The sequence below is a fragment of the Mobula hypostoma genome, chromosome 5, assembly GCF_963921235.1.
Source record: "Mobula hypostoma chromosome 5, sMobHyp1.1, whole genome shotgun sequence".
Lineage (NCBI taxonomy): Eukaryota > Metazoa > Chordata > Chondrichthyes > Myliobatiformes > Myliobatidae > Mobula > Mobula hypostoma.
The window spans coordinates 190,550,930-190,570,163 of record NC_086101.1 but is presented as its reverse complement, the minus strand read 5'-3'; the positions used below and the strand labels follow the sequence as shown (position 1 = coordinate 190,570,163).

At 46.6% G+C, this 19,234-nt stretch overlaps 1 protein-coding gene across 4 annotated transcripts in view; it reads right to left on the bottom strand.

The window, feature by feature from the left end:
• The window catches only part of slc5a6a (solute carrier family 5 member 6a), a 75,469-nt gene extending 58,181 nt beyond the window's left edge, over positions 1 to 17,288 (bottom strand). Inside the window, exons 1-6 of one of the 4 annotated variants that reach the window (XM_063049588.1) lie at positions 17,201 to 17,288; positions 14,634 to 14,705; positions 12,909 to 12,978; positions 9,115 to 9,204; positions 5,071 to 5,186; positions 2,483 to 2,591 (exon numbers count right to left, since the gene is read on the bottom strand). The gene's annotated coding sequence lies outside the window, so the exon portion shown is untranslated. The remainder of the gene's footprint in view (positions 1 to 2,482; positions 2,592 to 5,070; positions 5,187 to 9,114; positions 9,205 to 12,908; positions 12,979 to 14,633; positions 14,706 to 17,200) is intronic. The other 3 variants (XM_063049587.1, XM_063049589.1, XM_063049590.1) reach the window with 3 other exon arrangements.
• Positions 17,289 to 19,234: the final 1,946 nt, after the last annotated feature.

Genomic DNA, 19,234 nt, shown 5'->3' with positions numbered 1-19,234 from the left:
AGCCCTCTATTTTTCTAAGCTCCATGTAGCTATCCAGGAGTCTCTTGAAAGACCCTATCGTATCCACCTCCACCACCGTCACCCCATTCCACACACTCACCACTCTGCGTAAAAACTTACCCCTGACATCTCCTCTGTACCTACTTCCAAGCACCTTAAAACTATGCCCCCTCGTGCTAACCATTTCAGCCCTGGGGAAAAGCCTCTGACTATCCACACGATCAATGCCTCTCATTATCTTGTACACCTCTATCAGGTCACCTCTCATCCTCCATCGCTCCAAGGAGCAAGGGCCGAGTTCACTCAACCTGTTCTCATAAGGCATGCTCCCTAATCCAGGCAACATCCCTGTAAATCCCATTCACCCTTTCTATGGTTTCCACATCCTTCCTGTAGTGAGGTGACCAGAACGGAGCACAGTATTCCAAGTGGGGTCTGACCAGGGTCCTATATAGCTATAACATTACCTCTCGGCTCTTAAACTCAGTCCTACAATTGACGAAAGCCGTATGCCTTCTTAACCAGAGTCAATCTGCATAGCAGCTTTGAGTGTCCTATGGACGCGGAACCCAAGATCCCTCTGATCCTTCACACTGCCAAGTCTTACCATTAATGCCATATTCTGCCATCATATTTGACCTACCAAAATGAACCACCTCACATTTATCTGGGTTGAACTCCATCTGCCACTTCTCAGCCCAGTTTTGCATCCTATCAACATCACGCTGTAACTTCTGACAGCCCTCCACACTAACCACAACACTTCCAACCTTTGTGTCAACAGCAAATTTACTAACCCATCCCTCCACTTCCTCATCCAAGTCACTTATAAAAATCACAAAGAGGAGGGGTCCCAGAAAAAATCCCTGAGGCACACCACTGGTGACCAACCTCCATGCAGAATACGACCCGTCTACAACCACCATGTAAAATGTGACCCGTCTACAACCAAGATCAAAGAGAATGAATTTCTCATTACCTTGTTGACTGCTGCACTGTGATACATTTGAAATGTTAAACAAGGACCTGTATGCCCTAGGAATGCCAAGCACCTACCTTGAAGAGTAGAGGATTGTCCGTCACCAGAACAGCATTCAACCAGTATCAGTGAAACTGCTGCTAAAGTTATCAGTGACATCCTTGACGTCTCAAAACATGAAGCTTCAGTCACACTCCGTGGTCTGTCCTCTGTGAAATTGAGGTTATCCAAAACTACTTCCCAAATCCTGCCTCTAGCCCACCCTGACCTACTTGCCAATCTACACACACTGTCAGTTCCACACAGCCTCAATTTTAAACAGAAGAAATTCTGCAGATGCTGGGAATCCAGAGCATCACACCTGAAATGCTGCCCCCTGACCCTTGCTCTTCTTCTCTCCTGCCCTGCCCATCAGATCCTTTCCTGTTTTCTATACTGCACTATCCTCTCCTATTGTATTCCTTCTCAGCCCTTTGCATCTTCCACCTATCCTCTCTCCCAGCTTCTCAATTCATCCCCACCCCACCTGGTCTCGCCCATCACCTGTCAGCTCAAGCAACACACATCAAAGTTGCTGGTGAACACAGCAGGCCAGGCAGCATCTCTAGGAAGAGGTACAGTCGACGTTTCGGGCCAAGACCTTTCGTCAGGACGAACTGAAGGAAGAGTGAGTAAGAGATTTGAAAGTGGGAGGGGGAGGGGGAGATCCAAAATGATAGGAGAAGACAGGAGGGGGAGGGATGGAGCCAAGAGCTGGAGAGGTGATAGGCAAAAGGGATATGAGAGGATCATGGGACAGGAGGCCCAGGGAGAAGGAAAAGGGGGAGGGGGGAAGCCCGGAGGATGGGCAAGGGGTATAGTCAGAGGGACAGAGGGAGAAAAAGGACAGTGAGAGAAAGAATGTGTGTATATAAATAAATAATGGATGGGGTACGAGGGGGAGGTGGGGCATTAGCGGAAGGTAGAGAAGTCATTGTTCATGCCACCAGGTTGGAGGCTACCCAGACGGAATATAAGGTGTTGTTCCTCCAACCTGCGTGTGGCTTCATCTTTACAGTAGAGGAGGCCGTGGATAGACATGTCAGAATGGGAATGGGATGTGGAATTAAAATGTGTGGCCACTGGGAGATCCTGCTTTCTCTGGCAGACAGAGCATAGATGTTCAGCAAAACGATCTCCCAGTCTGCGTCGGGTCTCGCCAATATATAGAAGGCCACATCGGGAGCACCGGACGCAGTATATCACCCCAGCCGACTCACAGGTGAAGTGTGTCGGCTCAAAACCAGTTTTAATATCACCAGCATACGTCATGAGACTTGTCGACTTGCTCTCCTTCCCCTCCCTCCCCCCACCTCCTTATTCTGGCTTCTGGGAAAAACTTCTCTTTACTGGACTTACTGGGAATTGACTTGTCTGCATGGCTGCTTCTGTTTTACACTACACAGCACAGACATATTAAGAAAAAAGGTGCTGGGAGAACTTAGCAGGTGAAGCAGAACTTACAGTGGTAAGAAATTGTTGTCCCTGCATCAATCCTGATGCTGCTCGACCGACTGAGCTCCACCAGCAGACTGTTGCTCCAGATCCAGCATCTATGGTCTTGCGCGAAGTACTGCATGTGAAAGTGGAAATGAGAGCAAAGACAGACTGATCAAGCTCTGAAACAGCTGGCTGCCATTTAATTCATGCTTAGCCATGTTCCAATTAACAATTTTCAATTAGAGACAGGAGTACTCCAGTCCAGAACCAGGCCCTTCAGCCCATCACAGATATTTCCAATACCGGGATAGTCTAGGGCCAAAGGGCACAACCTCAAAATAGAAGGATATCCCTTTAGAACAGAGATGAGGAGGAGTTTCTTAAGCCAGAGGGTGGTGAATCTGGGGAATTCTTTGCTGTGGAAACAAGTCAGTACATTTAAAGTGGAGTCCATCATCAAAGACCCCCAGCGTCCAAGCCATGCTCTCCTCTCTCTGCTGCCATCAGGAAGGTGCCAGAGAAGCCTCAAGATGCACAGCATCAGACTCAGGAACAGTTATTACCCCTCAACCATCAGCCTCCTGAACCAGAGGGGATAACGTCACTTGCCCCTTCGCTGTTCCCACAACCAAGGGCTCCTTTCTCTCACGTTCTTGATATTTATTCCTTATTTATTTATTATTATTTGTCTTTCTTTTTGTAGTTGCACATTTTGCTGTCTTTTCCACACTGGCTGCTTATCCATCCTGTTGGGTGCGGTCTTTCATTGAATCTACTGTGTTTCTTGAGTTTACTGTGAATGCCCTCAAGAAAAGGAATCTCAGGGTTCAGGTTTGATAATAAATTTACTTAGAATATGATCAGCAAGGGCATCAAAGGTCAGTGGGAGAAGACAGGAGGGTTGAGAGGGATAATAAATCAACCATGATGGTATGGCGCAGCAGACTCGATGGGCCGAATGGCCTGATTCTGTTCCCATGTCATGCGGTGTTACCTAGTCCATGCTGACCGGATCTTCTGCCCACTCCCATCTATCTGCACCCAGTCCATATCCCTCCAATCTACGTATTTATCCAAACATCACTTAAATGTTACAATTGACATTCATTGCTCATTTATTTATTATTATTTCTTCTTTTTGTATCTGCACAGTTTGTCTTCTGCACTCTGGTGGAGCGCCCCAATGGGGCAGTCTTTCATTGATTCTGTTATGGTTATTACTCTATAGATTTACTGAGAATGCCCACAAGAAATGAATCTGAGGGTTACATATGGTGACATATATGTACTTTGATAATGAAATTCACTTTGAACCTGCATTTCCCACTTCAGCTAACTCCACCACCGAGTGGCGGTTTCCTCTCAGATTCACCTTAATTGCTGTTCGTGCCTCTGCATTGTGAAAGTCTCCCAGAACCAGTTAATGGCCACCACACAAGTTATTACAATGATGCCACCACAAAGTTCGAAGAGGAAGATTGCCAGCTGTCTTACAAAGGGATACCCCCTCTCTTGAGCCAGCAAGAGGAGGAAATAGTCACTACAGAACAATGATTTGCCCAATTATCTCCCTCCGCCCATGCTCTCCCGTCTTCTTCTTCCCCACCCTTCAGTCTCCCTATAACCTCTTCCCCCAGCCACACTTCCACTCTTGTCCGTCACCATGCAGGACATGCCCTTGTCTAATTCCTACCATCAGAGAGGAGGTACAGGAACCTGAAGGCTCACACTCAATGATTTAGGAACAGCTTCTTCCCCTCCACCTTCAGATTTCCTAATACACCATGGAGACTGCCCCAACATTCCTTCATTTGCACTAGTTTTATAACTTAATGAATTTTACATCTTTGCACTGTACTGCTCCCTCAAAACCAACAAATTTCACGTTATGTCATTAATATTTCTGATTCTATCAGTCAACACCCTTCATCTCATCCTTCTCCACTGCTACACTCAGCTCTTCTATCACTCTCATTCTCTGCTTCCGCACTTCCCATCTCTACTTACTACCCTGCTCCCACTATCACTCTCCTCCCTCCTCTCCCCTCCTTCCATACTCCCTTCCCTTTCTCCTGATCTTCCAGCTTCACTCCCACTGCTCTTCCCCCATCCCCCCTTTCCATTTCTCCCTTCCTAATCTCCTCCCTCACCATCATCTCTTTCCTCCTCCCACACTCTCACCTCCCTTTCTCCTGTCCCTCCAGCTTCACTCCTATCCTCTTCCCCCATTCCTCCCTTTCCCCATTACCTCCCTTTCCCATCCCATCCTTCTTTACCATCCCCTTCCCTCTCCCTACTCCTCCCTTCCCATTACCCTTTCCCCATCACCACCCTACCCCTTCTCCTCCCTTCCCTCATCCCATCCCTCTTCGTCATCTTCTTCCCTACCCATTCCCACACTCTCCCTTCCCTTTCTCCTGTCCCTCCAGCTTCACTCACATCCTCTCTTCCCCACTCCCCCCTTTCGCCATCACCTCCCTCCCCCTCTCCTCCCTTCCCTCATCCCATCCCTCATCATTATCCTCTTCCTTCCCTCCCTCCCTCCCCCTTCCCTACCCACTCCAGGAGGCATGGGATCCAAGGGGACATTGCTTTGTGGATCCAGAACTCACTTGCCCACAGAAGGAAAGACTGGTTGTAGTCGGGTCATATCCTGCATGGAGGTCGGTGAACAGTACCTCAGGGATCTGCTCTGGGACCCTTACTCTTCGTGCTTTTTATAAATGACCTGGATGAGGAAGTGGAGGGATGGGTTAGTAAATTTGCTGATGACACAAAGGTTGGGGGTGTTGTGGATAGTGTGGAGGGCTGTCAGAGGTTATAATGGAACAGAGATAGGGTGCAAAACTGGGCTGAGAGGTGGCAGATGGAGTTCAACCCAGATAAGTGTGAAGTGGTTCATTTTGGTAGGTCAAATATAATGGCAGAATATAGTATTAATGGTAAGACTCTTGGCAGTGTGGAGGATCAGGGGATCTTAAAGGTCCAAGTCCATAGGACACTCGAAGCTGCTGCACAGGTTGACTGTGTAGTTGAGCCAGTGTATTGGCCTTCATCAATCATGGGATTGAGTTTAAGAGCTGAGGGGTAATGTTACAGCTATATAGGACCCTGGTCAGACCCCTTGGAGTGCTGTGCTCAATTCTGGTCACCTCACTACAGGAAGGATGTGGATACTACAGAAAGGGTGCAGAGGAGATTTACAAGGATGTTGCCTGGATTGGGGAGCATGCCTTATGAGAACAGGTTGAGTGAACTTGGCCTTTTCTCCTTGGAGCAACGGAGAATGAGAAGTGACCTGATAGAGGAGTATAAGATGATTAGAAGCATTGGTCATGTGGATAGTCAGAAGCTTTTTCCCAGGGCTGAAATGGCTATCATGGGAGGGGCACAGTTTTAAGGTGCTTGGAAGCAGGTATAGAGGAGATGTCAGGGGTAAGTTTTTTTTTTACACAGAGTGGAATGGGCTGCTGGTGATGGTGGTGGAGGCAGATACAATAGGGTCTTTTAAGAGACTCCTGGATAGGTACATGGAGCTTAGAAAAATAGAGGGCTATGGGTAACGTTGGGTAATTTCTAAAGTAAGTCCATGTTCGGCACAGCATTGTGGGCCAAAGGTCCTGTATTGTGCTGTAGGTTTTCTATGAAACCTGTGTGGTCATGGGGAAAGCATACAAACTCCTTACAGGCAGTAGCGGGAATTGACCCCAGTCGTCTGTACTGTAAAGCGTTGTGTTAACCACTACACTATCGTGCGGCCAGTGGGCACCTCCTTATTTTTAAACAGTAACTCTTGGTACTAGAATCTCTCACAAAAGAAAATATTTTCCTCACGTCCATCTTGTCAAACTGCTTTTTAGGAGCTTACAGTAAGTCACTTAGATAACATTTTGAGATTTGAGATTAGCTTTATCACATGTACATCTGAAAAGAAGAATGTGTCATTTGTGGCCGTGATCAACACAGTCCGATGCTGTGCTTGGAGCAGACCACAAGTGTCGCCATGCTTCTGGCACCAACATAGCATGCCCACAACTCACTAACTCTAACTGGTACATCTTTGGAAAGTGGTAGGAACACCTGGAGGAAATCCACAGTCACGGCGAGAACGTACAAATTCCTTACAGACAGTAGCAGAAAACAAACGCCAATCTTACAGCTGGCTCGGGAAGGAGTTACACTGCTCTGCCACTCTACCCAGGATGCACTTTTTTCAGAAGGATAACTATTATTTCTCATGTTCATAATATTGCCTATGAGTGGCAGGGTGGATACCACAGGAGGTGTAAGGCACTCCTTCCCTCTGCTAGCCTGCAGGTCACCCTTGGGCAAGGTGTAGCACTTGTTTAGTCCCCGATCAAGGTCACTTGAAGTCATGGGAGCAGGTGGAGGATGGTCGTATGAGCAACTGGTACGTATCACATCCTGGTTATGTGACCACAGATACCAGGCAGACAATCTCTGAAGAGTATTGATAATAGCGGGGGTCACCCGTCTTGTAAAGACACTGCCCAGAAGAAGGCAATGGTAAACCATTTCTGTAGAAATATTTTCCAAGAGCAATCATGGTCAGAAGAGCATGAGCGGCCCATCATGTGACTTGGCACGTAATGAATGCTGCTTATTTCCTGAGCCACACTCCACTCAGCACATCTGCTTCTGGAAGCTGATTTTCTATCCTTGATTCTTCCAGCCTGGTCGTCTCTCACTTGGACCTTCATCTGCACTGCATTTCATCCAGCCTGCTCACCTCTTAAACTGCACTGTCTCCAGCTCTACATTACAGGAAGAATGTGGAGACTTTGGAGAGGACACATAAGAGGTCTTAGAGGAGATGTGCTGGCATTGGAGAGGGTCCAGAGGAGGTTCACAAGGATGATTTTAGGAATGAAAGGGTGATCATACGAGGAATGTTTGATGGGTCTGGGTCTGTACTCACTGGAGTTTACAGCGACGAGGGGAGAATCTCACTGAAACCTTTCGAATATTGAAAGGCCTAGACAGAGTAGATCTGGAAAGGATGTTTCCTACGGTGGGAGAGTCTAGGACAAGATGACACAGCCTCAGGATTGAGGTGGCGTCCATTGAGGGCAGAGATGCGGAGAAATTTCTTTAGTCGGAGGGTGGTGAATTTGTGAAGTTTGTTGCCACGTGCAGCTGTGGAGGCCAGGTCATTGGGTGTATTTAAGGCAGCGATTGATAGGTTCTTGATTGGACATGGCATCAAAGGTTACGGGGAGAATGGGGTTGAGAAGAAAAAAGATCAGCCATGGTTGAATGGCAGAGCAGACTTGATGAGCCTAATGGCCTAATTCTACTCCTGTGTCTTATGGTCTTATCATCAGACCATAAGACCTAGGAGGAGAATAGGCCACTTGGCCCATCAAGTCTGCACTGCCATTCCATCATGGCTGACTTACTATCCCTCTCAACCCCCTTCTCCTGCTTTCTTCCCAAAACCTTTGATAGCCTTGAGGTTCACCTTGATAGTGCCTGGGTTAGAGAGTATTAGTATGAGTGTGATGATTTGGAGTATTGAAGGCTGGGGGGTGCAAACTGATAGAACACGGAACAGTACAGCACAGGGACAGGCCCTTTGGTTGAAAATGTAGTGCTGAACCAATTAAACTGGTAATCAAATGGCCAGCTAAACTCATGTCCTCTCCCTTCACAGTATCCATAAGCTTCTATTTTCCTCACATTCCTGTGCTGATCTGAACATCCCTGATGTATCTGCCTCTATCACCACCCCAGAGAGCACATTCTAACCACCCACCACCCTCCGTAAAAACCTGCCCCACACCTCCTTTGAAATTACCCCCTTTTGCCTTAAGTGCAGGAAGTTGAATTCAGCGGCATACATAGGGCAGATAGTCGGAGACAGAAGAGATCCTGCAGATGCTGGATCTCCAGAACAACTCACTCAAGATGCTGGAGGAACTCAGCAGGTCGGGCAGCCTCAATGGAAGGGAATAAACAACTGACATTTCAAGCCGTCATTTCCATAGATGCTGCCTGACCTGTTGAGTTCCTCCAGCATTCAGTGTGTGTTGCTCCAGGTCAGGGGTTCCCAACTTTTCTTTTATGCCATGAACCCCTACCATTCTCGAGGGGTCTGTGGACACCAGGTTAGAACCCCCGCTCTCGATACTCTTGTCTTTTACTCAGGACAGAAAGGCCAAATACCAGAGAACATAGCTTTAAGATGAAAGGGAGAATGTTTAGAGGACTGCTATGAGGCAAGATTTTTGTTTTGACACAGGAGCATATTACCTGAAGAGCAGAGCCATGGGAAGTGGTGTCTTGCCAACATTTAAGGGGCATTTAGAGAGGCAGAGAATGGAGGGATGCTGACATGTGCAGTTTAAAATGGTATTATTGTATTGTTAGTGTGGATCAAATGTCTGGTCCTGCACTACTCCCACATTTCTGTTTCCATGCGTTATGGAAACTCCTTCTTCCCTTTTGTCTGTCACCTGGCCCAGTTCAATAACCCTGAGATCTCCACCTTCTCCAACATGCTTTCCCTTATTTCAACTATTCTGTGGTGGCCGTGCATGCCAACTACAGGATTATATGGAATAACCTCCCCGAATCTCTCCCTCTCGGAAATCCTTCTGCATGATAATATGGATGATCATGGTCATTGCACTCACCGTTCTGTCCCGTAGCGGGAGCCACCTGGGGAGTAGCCTCTGCGGTTGAATTGACAATGCTGTAAATAGGGTCACTTTCAAGCTGCAAATCTGTCAAAGGCACAAAGATATCAGACGGGGATTTTAAGGGAGAAACTGTCCAGCCCCATTCCTGTCCTGTAGTAATCAGGTGTGGGGGTGATTCCTGGAGTAATGACTGCAAAAGTAAAGTTTTCCAGCGCTACCCTAGCCAAGCCCCTACGTGAGGTGTTATCATTGTTATATCTGCAGACAACATCTTCTGCAGATATTCTGCTTGTCACCTAAAACACTTGAAAACTTCTGCAGATGTACCGTGGAGGCAATTTTGACAGACTGCATCACTCTCTGGTCTAGGGGTGTGCGGACTAATGCACAGGATCAAATGAAGCTACAGAAAGTTGTAAAATTAGTCAGCTCCATCTTGGGTACTAGCCTCCGTAGAATCCAAGATATCTTTAAGGAGCGGTGCCTCAGAAAGTCGCCGTCCATTATTAAGGACCCCCATCACCCAGGACAAGTCCTCTTTACACTGTCGCCATTGCGAAGGAGGTACAGAAGCCTGAAGACACACACTCAGTAACAGCTTCTTCCACTCTGCCATCTGATTCCTGAAAGGACATTGAACCTATGAACAATACCTCACCTTCTTTTGTATTATTTCTGTTTTTGCACTGTTTTTAATAGAACTATTTTATATATATATATATTTACTGCAATCACTATACCTTTTTTCTATATTATCATGTATCGCACTGTATGGCTGCTGTTAAGTTAACAAATTTCACGGCATATGCTGGTGATATTAGACCTGATTCTGATTCTAATTCTACTCCCATCGGAGACGAAGGAAGATTCAGGTCAGGAAGTGCATTCCTTCCAATCAATAGCAACCAATTCACCTCATTCACGACCTCCACAAACTTCCAAGTATTCTTTGTAACTCATGCTCTCAGTATTATTTATATTTGCACAAGTCGTCTCCATTTGCACACTGGTTGTTTGTCAGACTACATGTAATTTTTCTGTAAAATTCTGTTGCATTTCTTATTGCCCCCACCACCCAGGACATGCTCTCTTCTCGCTGCTGCCAACAGTAAGAAAGTACAGGAGCATCACGACCCACACCACTGGGCTCAGGTAGAGTTACTACCCCTGAAACTGGGGATAACTTCACTCAACTTCATTTGTCCCATCATTAAACTGTTCCCACAACCTATGGACTCACTTTCGAGGACTCTTCATCTCATGTTCTCCATTCTTATTGCTTATTTATTTATTATTATTATTTATTTATGTTTGTAATTGCACAGTTTGTTGTCCTCTGCACACTGGTTGAATGCCAAGTTGGACAGTCTTTAATTTGGTTATGGTCATTATTCTATAGACTTATTGAGTACGGCCACAAGAAAATTAATCTCAGGGCTATGCATGTACTTTGATAATGAATTTAATAATTTACTTTGAACTTTGATTCCACTGATTTCATAACCTATAAACTCACTTTCAATGATGCTACAGCTCTTATCCTCAATATTATTTTTTAAATTTATTTTTCTATATGCACAGTTTGTTTTCTTTTGGTGTAATGGTTGTTGGTCTTTGTGTGTCATTTTTCATTGATCTTATCGATTCTATTGTTTCTCACTCTGATGGCCCAAAGAAAATGAATCTCAGGGTAATATATACATACTCAAATAATAAATTTACTTTGAACTTTGAATTTTTTCCCCAATAAATGCCTGTGAGAAAATGTCATGGGAGTATATGGTTATATATATGTACTGTGATAATAAATTAACTTTGAACTTGCAGGAAAACAATTGAAAGTTTGGCATGCTCTTTCTGATCCAGAAGGTACCAACTCTACACTTGTGTTAGACAATAGACAATAGGTGCAGGAGTAGGCCATTTGGCCCTTCGAGCCAGCACCGCCATTCACTGTGATCATGGCTGATCATCCACTATCAGTATCCAGTTCCTGCCTTATCCCCATAACCTTTGATTCCGCTATCTTTAAGAGCTCTATCCATCTCTTTCTTGAAAGCATCCAGAGACTTGGCCTCCACAGCCTTCTGGGGCAGAGCATTCCATACATCCACCACTCTCTGGGTGAAAAAGTTTTTCCTCAACTCCGTTCGAAATGGCCTACCCCTTATTCTTAAACTGTGGTCTCTGGTTCTGGACTCACCCATCAGCGGGAACATGCTTCCTGCCTCCAGCGTGTCCATCCCTTAATAATCTTATATGTTTCAATAAGATCCCCTCTCAGCCTTCTAAGTTCCAGAGTATACAAGCCCAGTCCCTCCAATCTTTCGACATATGACAGTCCCGCCATCCCGGGAATTAACCTTGTGAACCTATGCTGCACTCCCTAAATAGCAAGAATGTCATTCCTCAAATTTGGAGACCAAAACTGCACACAATACTCCAGGTGTGGTCTCACCAGGGCCCTGTACAGCTGCAGAAGGACCTCTTTGCTCTTATACTCAATTCCCCTTGTTATGAAGGCCAGCATGCCATTAGCTTTCTTCACAGCCTGCTGTACTTGCATGCTTGCTTTCAGTGACTGATGTACAAGAACACCTAGATCTCGTTGTACTTCCCCTTTTCTTAACTTGACTCCATTTAGGTATTAACCTGCCTTCCTGTTCTTACCACCAAAGTGGATAACCTCACATTTATCCACATTAAACTGCATCTGCCCACTCACCCAGCCTGTCCAAGTCACCCTGCATTCTCATAACATCCTCCTCACATTTCACACTGCCACCCAGCTTTGTGTCATTGGCAAATTTGCTCATGTTACTTTTAATTCCCTCATCTAAATCATTAATATATATTGTAAACAGCTACGGTCCCAGCACTGAACCCTGCGGTACCCCACTGGTCACCGCCTGCCATTCCGAAAGGGACCCGTTAATCGCTACTCTTTGTTTTCTGTCAGCCAGCCAATTTTCAATCCATGTCAGTACTCTGTGCCCAATACCATGTGCCCTAATTTTGCCCACTAATCTCATATGTGGGACTTATCAAAGGCTTTCTGAAAGTCCAGGTACACTACATCCACTGGCTCTCCCTTGTCCATTTTCATAGTTACATCCTCAAAGAATTCCAGAAGATTAGTCAAGCACGATTTCCCCTTCGTAAATCCATGCTAACTCGGACAGATCCTGTTACTGCTATCCAGATGTGTCGTAATTTCATCTTTTATAAATTGACTCCGGCATCTTTCCCACCACCGACGTCAGGCTAACCGGTCTATAATTCCCGGTTTTCTCTCTTTCTCCCTTCCTGAAGAGAGGGACAATATTAGCCACCCTCTAATCCACAGGAACTGACCCTGAATCTACAGAACATTGGAAAATGATTACCAAAGCGTCCACGATTTCTAAAGCCACCTCCTTAAGTATCCTGGGATGCAGACCATCAGGTCCTGGGGACTTATCAGCCTTCAGACCCAACACCATTTCCTGCCTAATATAAATTTCCTTCAGTTCATCCATTACCCTAGGTCCTTTGGCCACTATTATATCTGGGAGATTGTTTGTGTCTTCCCTCGTGAAAACAGATCCAAAGTACCTGTTCAACTCGTCTGCCATTTCCTTGTTCCCCATAATAAATTCACCCGTTTCTGTCTTCAAGGGCCCAATTTTGGTCTTAACTATTTTTTTTCTTTTCACATACCTAAAGAAACTCTTACTATTCTCCTTTACATTCTTGGCTAGTTTACCTTCGTACCGTATTTTTTCTCCACGTATTGCCTTTTTAGTTACCTTCTGTTGCTCTTTAAAAGTTTCCCAATCCTCCGGCTTCCCACTCGTCTGTTGCTACGTTGAGATTGTGCTGTGGTGGCCAAGAAGAGGACAAGAAGCAACATAAAAGTAAGAAGGTGTAACTTAGTGCCCTTAAATTTTTTAGCAGGTCAGGAAGCATCTATGGAGAGGAATAAACAGGCAACACTTTGGCCTGAGACCCTTTGTCAGGACTCCTGACCTGCTGAGTTTCTCCAGCATTTGTGTGTGCTACTCTGGATTTCCAGTATCTGCAGAATCTCGTGTGTCTTTATATAGCACTTTGATGAGTAGCATTCATTCATCACGTGTTGTGTTGTATGACATGGTTTTTCCATGACCATGATTGTTCTGAGCAAAATTTTTCTACAGAAGCCATTGTTTTCTTCTGGGGAGTGTCTTTACAGGACGGGTGACCACAGCCATTATCAATCCTCTTCAGAGGTTGTCTGCCTGGCGTCAGTGATCCCGTAACCAAGATTTGTGATAAGTACTACTTATTTTCTTTTTCTTATTGTAACTTTTCTGTGTAATATACTGTCCTGCTGCCACAAAAACAATTTCATGATATACTGTTTGTCCATAAGACCAAAAGACCGTAAGGCACAGGAGCAGAATTTGGCCATAAGGCCCATCAAGTCTGCTCAATCATTCACTCATGGGTGACCCTTTTTTTTTAAATCTCCTCCTCAACTCCACTTCCCGACCTTCTCCCCATAACCAATCAAGAACCTATCAATCTCTGCCTTAAATACACCCAGTGACCTGGCCTCCACAGCTGCATGTGGCAACAAATTCCACAAATTCACCACCCTCTGGCTAAAGAAATTTCTCCACATCTCTGTTTTGAAAGGGCACCCCTCCACCCTGAGGCTGTGCCCTCTTGTCCTACACTCTCCCACCATGGGAAACATCCTTTCCACATCTGCTCTGTCAAGGCCTTTCAATATTCGAAAGGTTTCAATGAGATCCCCCCTCATCCTTCTGAATTCCAGCGAGTACAGACCCAGAGGCATTAAACGTTTCTCATATGATAACCCTTTCATGCCTGGAATCATCCTTGTGAACCTCCTCTGGACCCTCTCCGAAGCCAGCACATCTTTTCTAAGATGAGGGGCCCAAAACTGTTCACAATACTCAAGGTGAGGCCTCACCTGTGCCTTATAAAGCCTCAGCATCACATCCTGCTCTTGTAGTCTAGACCTTGATTATAAACCTGTCATTGACTATAAACCTGATTCTGACTCATGGACTGGTTTATGAGATATGTTACCGTGCTGTACCCCTCTTAAGTAAAAGCCTTGAAGGCCTGGCCTACTCAAAGGCTTTTACTTAACAGGGGTACAGCACGGTAACAGACCCCACGCTGCCCAGATACACCAATGTGACCAATTAACCCACCAACCCGCACGGATTGTGGGAGGAAACTGCAGCACTTGGAGGAAACCCACATGGTCATGGGGAGAACATGAAACTCCTTTCAGACCGGGATGCAGATGCTGTAATAGCATTAAACTACCGTGCCACCCCACAAACACACAACCTGCATAGATATTTAGTGGGTGTGACAGGATAGGGGAAGGAAGTCTGGAGCCAGAGAAGGCACCAGGCCAGCTCAGTCAGCCCTGCGTTTCAGGAATGTCCTCAATGTGAAGAGCGAGCTTCGGCAAGTTCCGCCCCCCCCCCCCCCCGACCCTGCCCCATTACCTGGCTCTGCAGTTCATGATTTCACACCACTCGCTACACCGGAATCAACACAGCATCCGTGCTGACGGGAACCTGTCAAAGACACAGAGGTGAAGAGCATTTCTGTGGAGGTTTTCAGTACCGGGTGTGTATCGCTTGTGTTTTTCTGTTTGTCAGCTGAGGATGAGTCCTCTTTCCGGCACCCAAACCGGGCCCGGTTGTTCTGCTGCTGAAGTGTGGCTGGAGCAGGAGCCTCAGACAACCCCAATGGACTCCTAGATCTCCCCACCCTCTAATTCTGCTCCTTGAAATGTTCCAAATTTAACCCTCCATCACTGCTGGCTATCCACTCCCGAGTTCCGGAATTCCCTCTTTAAACCTCTCCCACTCTCTCTCTCTGCAAAGATACTTCCACCCTTTGCCCTATCTATCCTAAAATCCGCTCATGTCCGATGTTGAATGTGATTCAGCTGTAGATCCTGTCAGGACCCTGGGGATGTTTTGCTGTGTTACAAATGCCACATTTTTTAATATTATATTTTAAATTTAGAGATACGACATGGTAACAGACCCTTCCGAGCCCAGTTGCACCCATGTGAACAATTAACCTACTAACCTGTATGACTTTGGAATGCAGGAGGAAATCAGAGCCCCTTGAGGAAACCCATGCGGTCATGGGGAGAATGAACAGACAGTGGTGGGAAGTGAACCCGGGTCGCTGGCACTGTAAAGGGTTGTGCTAACCGCTACACTACCGTGTGTGCAATGCAGGTGTTTGTTGTTGATGGTGTTACACAAGGACAGAAAGGTCACTTTAGAGGAACAAGGTGCCCAGAGGGGTTTGAGCGAGTGCTGAGTCTGAGAAAGATCCATGGGTGTGGGTTCTTGAGTGAAGAGTGCAGGAGTTCTGATAGGGGAGCAAATCCCAGCAGATCGGATGTGACTGAACACATTGATGAAGGTAGAGCAGTAGATGGAGTGTATGTGGATTTCAGCAAGGCATTTGATAAGGGAATCCATGCAAGGCTTACTGAGAAAGTAAGGAGGCATGGGATCCAAGGGGACATTACTTTGTGGATCCAGAATTGGCTTCCCCACAGAAGGCAAAGAGTGGTTATAGACAGCTCATATTCTGCATGGAGGTTGGTGACCAGTGGTGTGCCTCAGGGAACTGTTCTGGGACGCTTACTCCTTGTGATTTTTATAAATGACCTGGATGAGAAAGTGGAGGTATGGGTTAGTAAATTTGCTGATGACACAATGGTTGGAGGTGTTGTGGATAGTGTGGAGGGCTGTCAGAGGTTACAGCGGGACATTGATAGGACGCAAAACTGGGCTGAGAAGTGGCAGATGGAGTTCAACCCAGATAAATGTGAAGTGGTTCATTTTGGTACGTCAAATATGATGGCAGAATATAGTATTAATAGTAAGACTTTTGGCAGTGTGGAGGATCAGAGGGATTTTGGGGTCCGAGTCCATAGAACGCTCAAAGCAGCTGCGCTGGTTGTCTCTGTGGTTAAGAAGACATACGGTGTATTGGCCTTCATCAATCGTGGAATTAAATTTAGGAGCCAAAAGTTGCAGCTATACAGGACCCTGGTCAGACCCCACTTGGAGTACTGTGCTCAGTTCTGGTCGCCTCACTACAGGAAGGATGTGCATACCACAGAAAGGGTGCAGAGGAGACTTACAAGGATGTTGCCTGGACTGGAGAGCATGCCTTATGAGAATAGGTTGAGTGAACTCAGCCTTTTCTCCTTGGAATGGCGGAGGATGAGAGGTGACCTGATAGAGGTGTATAAGATGATGAGAGGCATTGATCATGTGGATAGTCAGAGGCTTTTTCCAGGGCTGAAATGGCTAACACAAGAGGACACAGGTTTAAGGTGTTGGGGAGTAGGTACAGAGGACATGTCAGGGGTAAGTTTCTTTACGCAGAGAGCGGTGAGTGTGTGGAATTAGGCTGCCGGCACCGGTAGTGGAGGCGGGTACGATAGGGTATTTTAAGAGACTTTTGGATAGTACATGGAGCTTAGTCAAATAGAAGGGCTATAGGTAAACCTAGTAATTTCTAAGGTAGGGACATGTTCGGCACAACTTTGAGCCGAAGGGCCTATATTGCGCTGTAGGTCTTCTACGTTTCTCTCCCACACACTCCCTTCCCTTTCTCCTGTCCCCCCAGCTTCACTCCCATCCCCATTCCCCCTTTCCCCATCACCTCCCTCGCCTCATCCCATCCCTCTTCCTCCCCTCCCTCCCCATACTCCCTCTTCCCTTTCTCCTGTCCCTCCAGCTTCACTCCACCATCCCCTCACTTCCCCATTCTTTTTCCTCCCTTTCCTATCTCCTGACCCGTCCCATCCCTCATCTCCAAACACTTCCCTCCCTCTTCACCTTCTTCCTCCAACCCCCTCCTCACCACCCCGATCCCTCCTCACCCACTTCCCTCCTTCCACCGACTTCTGACCTCGTGTGTCCGCTCCCGGCAAACCCGCAGCCTGAAGACCATCAATTCAAAGCCTTTCAAACCCGATCTTTGGGTGACCATAGAACAACCCTGCTTCGTGCCTTGTACCGACCGTCCTTACCGTCACTACCTCCTCGCCGGGCGCCGGCGACTCCAGAACCGTAGCTGCCAGCCGGCCTACCGGCCGCCACAACGTGCCTCGCTACCACTGAATTAACAGGTAGCAGCCTCCAGCCGCTCCCTCAGCCAATCACTATACGGCAGGCGGAGAACTGCCTACCAATCAACATGGCAGAAAAGCAGGGCGTTCGGCCCCTGACCAATCAAACAGCGGAGAGCGAAGAAACGTCTACCAATCACACGGCGGAAACTGGAATAGGGCTCGACCTATCGCATGGCGGGATGTTGTACCAAGTAATCAGTCTGTAGATCGTATGACAGGATGGGACGATGACAGACCAACAGTCTGACCAATCACGCTGCGACGGACCAGGGCGCTGGCGCTCTTCCGACCGAAGACTAACTAACCGTCTGATACTTTATTATTTCTAATCTTTGCTATCGACGCCCTCCCCCTATTCCAGTTTAATGTTCTAAAGCCTCCCGGAGTACCAGACTGCCTCGTACAAGTAGAAAGACAGGTCCCTGAGCTGCCCCGCACAATCATGGCTGTGCCAGGACGGGGCTCAGCGAGTCGCTGCCCCGTACAGACATGGCCGATCGATCCGGCGTTCCGGGGACCGCACCGGGGAGGGTGCAGTGGTTGGGGTTAGAGGTGAACGCTGCTTGTCCGATTCCCTGTGCTGCGATACGTTTTTCATTGCACCTGTACGCCCGTCTACGTGTCGATATGACAATAAACCCTACTTTGAATTTATGTCCAGAAGTTGTGCTGTTACTAGATAAATACTGTCCATAACAAAATAAGAGGAGTTGACTCTGGATGTTAACCTACTAACCTGTATGACCAGGGCCCAATTCCTGCCTCTGACTGTAGGAGTTTACACATTCTTCCCACGGGATGATCCCGGCAATGAACGGGTAATTGTAAGGTTGGTATCTGAGCCTGTACTCCCTGAAGTTTAGTAGAATGGGAGGGTGAGGATCTCATTCAAACCTATCGAATTTTGGAAGGACTAGATAGAGTGGATGTAGCGAGGATGTTTCCTATAGTGGGGGAGTCTAGGACCAGAGGACGAAGTTTCAGAATACACTTTAGCACAGAGATGAGGAGTTTCTCTAGGTAGAGGGTGGGGAAACTGTGGAATTCATTGCCATAGGCGGCTGTGGAGGCCAAATCATTGGGTGTATTTAAAGCACAGGTTGTTAAGTTCTTCATTAGTAAATGTTCAAAGATTATGAGAAGGCAGGAGAATGGAGCTGAGAGGGACAATAAACCAGCCATGATCGAATGGCGGAGCAAATTCAATGGACCGATTCACCAAATTCTGTTCCTATGTCTCGTGGTCTAATCTCTCTCTCACAGCCATCAAGACGACAGAGTCCTGATGTGACAAATACTCACCCACACCTGACATCGCCTCCTCATCCCGGGGGTTTGATCAAGCTTTTCATCACCTGTCCTTCCTCTATCTCGGTGTCACATTCCATTTTGCAACTCTCTCTTGTAGTTTTGCTTGGTTACTACTTTTAATTAGGACTCTGTAAGTGTCCAGGATTAACTTGTGATTCAGTAATTTTCTTTGGACTGGGCCTTAACAGCTTCCATTTCCCTGTTCTCGGAGCCTTGCTTCTTCAGTGAGGTGCATATCCTTCTGTACTGAAGGCAACGAGCAGAGTCAGTCCCCTGTGAAATCCACTCTCCTTATCCCTTGAAGAAGATGTCTTCACATGTCCTCACTATCCAAAACATCTTCTCAGTTGCAGGAGTCCAGAAGACACAAAAGACAAAAAGTCTTGAAGATCTGTTTGGACGAAGCCTTGTGAACCCTCCATTCGATCATGGTTGATCTATTATCTTGCTCAACCCCATTCTCCTGCCTTCTCCCTGTATCCTTTGATGACCCAACTAATTAGGAACCTATCAGCCTCCACTTTAATTATAGTCATAGTCATACTTTATTGATACCGGGGGAAATTGGTTAAATATACCCAATGAACTGGTCTCTACAGCCATCTGTGGCAATGAATTCCA